Raw genomic sequence first — 6,009 nt, 5'->3', positions numbered from 1 at the left:
TTTCCCAGGCCACAGGCAGGGAGCTGGATGGGAAGCGGGGCTGCCAGAAAGAACCGGTGCCTATATGGGATCCCGGTGCGTTCAAGGTGAAGAATTTAACCACTAGGCTATTGCGCCAGGCCAAGTGAATCAAACTCTTGAAATGAGCACTGCAGAATATAGGGAATTAACCAAAACACCCATGAGAAAAGAGTCCCTTTTTTTGACACTGTCCCCTCCACTGATGTCAAATACAAAGTCAGATGAATTAAACACTATTTAATGTGTCTCTATGTTACAATTCTGGTTGTAGAAATCAAAGTGATACTTGAACACTGGGATCTGATTTCTTTCTCTCTCTCTTTCTTCCTTTCTTAGATTGATTTTTATTGGAAAGGCAGATTTACAGAGAGAAGGGGAGAAAGATGTTCCATCTGCTGGTTCACTCCTCAAAGGGCTGCAATGGCGGGAGCTGAGCTGACCCGAATCCAAGTGCCAGGAGCGTCTTCTGGGTCTCCCATGTGGGTGCATGGTCCCAAGGCTTTAGGCCACCCTCTACTACTTTCCCAGACCACAAGCAGAGAGCTGGATGAGAACTGAAGCAGCCAGGACATGAACCAGCGCCATTAGATGTCCTGGTGTGGTGTGTACAAGGCAAGGATTTAGTGACTGAAGCCATGTAGACATGGTCTCTTCTTCATTTATTTACTTTTTTGGAAATGAAAACCAGATTTATAAAGAGGAGAGACAGAGAGAAAGATCTTCCATCCACTGGTTCACTCCTCAACTGGCTGCAATGGCTGGAGCTCAGTTGATCCAAAGCCACGAGTCAGGAACTTCTTCCAGGTCTCCCACATGGGTGCAGGGTCGCAAGGCTTTTCAGCCATCTTCTATTGCTTTCCCAGGCCATAAGCAGGGAGCTGGATGGGAAGTGGAGCAGCCAGGATATGAACTGTCACCCATATGGGATCCCAGTGCATTCAAAACGAGGATTTAGATACTTATCCATCGCACCGGGCCCAGACCTGGTCTCTTCCCACACCTATACTCCAGTGTCATTGGTTTACCTGGACAAATTTCTATGCAAATTTAGCATGCAGGGGTGAGAGGAAAATTTAGACCAGAATACAATTAACCTAGTTTACTTTAACCATATAACTTGACAAGAAGCTGACTCATGTCTTTTCAATGGAAGCAGGGAAGTTTGCTTTTAGGGATAAGCTGAAATTCTTACTCCATTTGTCTATTTTTCAATCGGGGAATCCCAAAGATGGTAGAAGCCTATGGACAAAGATATCAGAATGTCACAAAGACTCCCAAAACATATAGCATGACCTCTAGAAGAGTTTCATTTAAGACATCCCCTCCTTTGGGCTATAGTCACATAAAACAAAGCCAGAAACAGTTTCTAAGTCAAGGTAGAGTAGCTAACATCTTCACCAAGCCTCTAATTTCACATCAGATGTTTGACATCATTATGGGGAAGCCTGGTCTCAGAGCTAGGATTATGATAGCATGGTATGTGGGCCTTTCAGCATAAACCCCGCAAGTTGTCCTGACCTCCACTGTGACTTTTGGAAGATGTTACAATCAGACTTGGGCTACTGAATAAAAAATATTTATTCTCAAGCAGCAGAGCAAAGTCAAGTAAAATCGCAGAAGATTCCAGGGGATCTGGTGTCCATATCCAAGCCCAAAAAAAATCTGCGGAGGGACCTTGAAATCAACAACAGTGTGGATGTGCTGGTGACAGATCCAGTTCCTCCTGTCGAAGGTGGCAGCCTGACATACTGGCTGTGTGAGACTCAACTCTGCATCATCAGTTCTTTTAAACCTCCTGCCATTTCCTTCCTGGGGAATTTCGCATAGGCAATCTCATTCTGAAGAGCCATTAACTCATTTTGGAATAACAACAAGATGCAGTAAGAGCCTACCACTCCTCCAGTAATCCTCCCTCTTTGTTCTCAAAAAAAACTAATGTTATCTCGGCACTGCTGGGTGATGGAACTTACACAATGAAACCTGATTTTTCAGCAGCCAGTTTCTTTCTCCTTCAATATATCTAATATCCTCGTGCTAGACCAATTCTCCCCTTCAGCAATGTCATCATTTTCTTGCATTAATAACCTAGGACAATTTGCTACTAAATCCAAATACCATTTGCTGTGGTTTGAATGATGGTATCCTCTCTCAAACTCAAGTTGCAACTTAAAGTGAATGTATTCAGGAGATATGGAAGTGACTGAAGGTATGGTGTGATTACATTATGACTTCAGCTGGCGCGACAGCATAGTGGTTAAGGTCCTTGCCTTGCATGCCCGGGATCCCATATGGGCGCAGGTTCTAGTCCCAGCAGCCCTGCTTCCCATCCAGCTTCCTGCTTGTGGCCTGAGAAAGCAGTCAAGGATGGCCCACAGCTTTGGGACCTTGCACCCACGTGGGGAAGATCTTCCTCTCTGTCTCTCCTCCTCTCTGTATATCTGCCTTTCCAATAAAAATAAATGTTAAAAAAAAAAAAGATTGCGTTCAGGGCTCACACGAATGAGAACAAAAGGGACGCTCATGCCCTTCAATCTTTATGCCCCATGAGGGAGGACACGGTCTTCCTCCGGGACTGCAACCACAAGGGACTACCTGGGAATTGGAGGACAAACCCCATAAACAGCGATGCAGCTGTGCACTGATCTCCGACCTTTTTCTGCTCATTGTAAATTAAGTCTCAGCTGTTTTGTTATAGTGGCTAAAAATGGAACCAAGATATGAAACAACCAAATATTCATTTTCTGTATTTACTGGCACTACCTTCTTTCTGAATAGTTAGCCCACATTTTCTGGCTTACCAGCAGAAAAGGAGGAATTTTGAGTAACCCTCTTGTAATTGAGCAGGGCCCTTGGCTTATGGAGACATCCCAAATGCTCACACTGGGGTACTATGAGCTCTGAAATAATATAATATCTGGTCAAAATTAGCCTAAGGAATAGCATGTAACTTTTCATTTACGTTTGATTACTATTTTTTTAATTTTTTAAAAAGATTTATTCATTTTTTATTACAGCCAGATACACACAGAGAGGAGGAGAGACAGAGAGGAAGATCTTCCATCCGATGATTCACTCCCCAAGTGAGCCGCAACGGGCCAGTGCGCGCCGATCCGAAGCCGGGAACCTGGAACCTCTTCCAGGTCTCCCACGCGGGTGCAGTGTCCCAATGCATTGGGCCGTCCTCAACTGCTTTCCCAGGCCACAAGCAGGGAGCTGGCTGGGAAGTGGAGCTGCCGGGATTAGAACCGGCGCCCATATAGGATCCTGGGGCTTTCAAGGTGAGGACTTCAGCCGGTAGGGCACGCCGCCAGGCCCAATTTTTAAAAAAAAATTTAAAGATTTATTTATTTTATTGAAAAGGCAGATGTAGAGGAGAGAAAGAGAAGAAGATCTTTCATCCGATGATTCACTCCCCAAGTGGCCGCAACAGCAAGCTGGTGCTGTGCCAATCTGAAGTCAGGAGCCAGGAACTTCTTTCCGGGTCTCCCACATGGTTGCGGGGTCCCAGGGTTTTGGGCCATCCTCAACTGCCTTCCCAGGCCACAAGCAGGGAGCTGGATGGGAAGCAGGGAGCTGGATGGGAAGCAGGGCTGCCAGGATTAGAACCAGTGCCCATATGGGATCCTAGCGCATTCAAGGCGAGAACCCTAGCCATTACGCTATAGCACTGGCCCCACGCCTGATTACTAATACCAGCAGCTGAAGACATACTGTTTTCTCCTTATGCTCATTAATTATGTCTTGGTAACATAGAACTTCATAATTAAGCTCAATTGACCTTGACAAAGAATACACAGTTTAGTTTATATGCATACAACCAAAGAAAGACATGAAAGAAAAGAAAAAGGAAAAGCTACAGTATATGAATAACAAACATATCTAGAACTCTGCATCAGATCAAAATTTCTTTTTTCCAAGTTTCTCTGTTTGAGAACATTTATGATTTCATATATAAACATTTTTTTTTGTTTTTCAAATTTTTATTGGAAAGTCAGACATACAGAGTGGAGGAGAGACAGAGAGGAAAATCTTTTGTCCACTAACTCTCCAAGTGGCTGCAATAGCCAGAGCTGTGCTGATCCGAAGCCAGGAGGCAGCAGCCTCTTCCGGGTCCCCCACACAGGTGCAGAGTCCAAAGGCTTTGGGCCGTCCTCCACTGCTTTGCCAGGCCACAAGCAGGAAGCTGGATGGGAAGCAGGGCCACTGGGATTAGAACCAATGCCCATATGGGATCCCGGTGCATGTAAGGTGGGGACTTTAGCCACTAGGCTACCACACTGGGATTACACATATGAAAACTTAAAACAATCAGTAAAGCATCCCTAGAGACTGGAGGGTACCAAGCGCAATACTGTTTTTTTACTTAACTGATGTGTGTCTCTAGGTGCACAAGGTCACTGAGGCAGCTTTGGCCAGTTGATCCCTGGGAACTAGGCAGCAGCATTAGTAAAGATTGTATTGACACTGGGGTGACATTCCAAAGTCAGCCACAAGTGGATTTTGCCTTTCTAAGACACATATTGCTTTAAATGATTGCATATTCTGTAAAGTATTCAATAAACCTAACAAATTTCTAGAGGTCTAAGACGATTAAGAACTGGTGATCTACACTTCTGCAGGATACTAACTCCTACACTGACGAGACCATAGCACTTCTCCCACTTTTATTAGGACTATCACTGTAGATGAGTTACAAACATAAGGAAAGTGTAGGGGGATGAAGTCTACAACCTAAGTAAGAGTCATACTATGTTAAAACCTCAGGAAGAACACAACATTTCCTTTTATGCAGCGTCTCAAGATGGACTGGAGTGATGAGAAGCAGCAAGAAGCCTTTTCACAGTGGAGCACCACTGCCAAATCTGAGTCTGTGTGTCTCAGAAATGACAGAGTTCAGGCCGGTCTCCCTCCCCAGGAGTCTGAGCTGGCTCTAAACATAGAATGCTTACAAAGAGGAACTCTGATTGGAACAGTCCTCCATCACACCAAACTCCTCTTCCAGGTCCTACATAAAGTGCCCCTGCACTCCTTGTGGCTAAGGTTCCATGTTGTTCTCGCAACTGACTCCAAAATCATCTATGCTCAGTCACTGTGTGGGCTTCGACAGCCTTAGCCAAGCATGCGCAGTGTCCATCACCATTGTGTAATCTAAGTGTTCTGCATATAGATAACAAGTGTAAGGATGAGCAAAGGCATTGATGAATATAGTTGTTGGACACATGAATCAGTATAGTTCATCCAGGTTCATAGTTGCACTGAGTATTTCAAACACTATGAACTGTTCACTCACTGTGAACACAGCTTTGCAGAATCCCTCAACAATTAAACACCAAATATTCAGGCTGGCATTGTGCTGTAGTGGGGAAAGCTGCGACCTGTGATACTGGTATTTCATGTGGGCACAAGTTTGGGTACCAGTTGCTCTACTTTTGACCAGGCTCTCTGCTAATTGCCCAGCAAAAACAGCATTAGGTGGCCTAGGTGTATGGGCCCCTGCAATCCATGTGGATTATGCTGATGAAGCTCCTCTCTCCTGCCTAGAACCTGACCTAGCACACATTATGGTTCTTGCTAACAAACATGTTAGAGAACTGGACTCAAGCGCATAAAAAGGTTCCAGATATTGGCATTTTGCTTTTTTTTATGAGAGATGTAGGACAGAGTAGCTCAGGCCTACCATGATGATCTGCTTTGCACCAAAAACAAAGCAGGAACTCACAGGCCTACCATGAAGCCTCTTGAATCCTCCAAACAAGAGGGGTGGCTTACACACCTATCAACTGTGGGTCGTTCCTTCCAGGTTCCATCTTCACCATTATTCTATCATTTTCATATGCACTGGAGACTGGCCTGTAGCTCCAAGACAGAAAAAGACCGGAGTTTGTATGTCAGATGCTAGAAAGTAACTAGCCACAGCATCTACATTAGCATTATGAGGAGGAAATGCTGGCCAAAAAAAAAAAAAAAAAAAAAAAAAAAACCCACCAG

This window comes from Ochotona princeps, chromosome 16 (assembly GCF_030435755.1).
Source record: "Ochotona princeps isolate mOchPri1 chromosome 16, mOchPri1.hap1, whole genome shotgun sequence".
In the NCBI taxonomy this organism is placed as follows: domain Eukaryota; kingdom Metazoa; phylum Chordata; class Mammalia; order Lagomorpha; family Ochotonidae; genus Ochotona; species Ochotona princeps.
Note: the sequence above shows the minus strand (reverse complement) of the source record.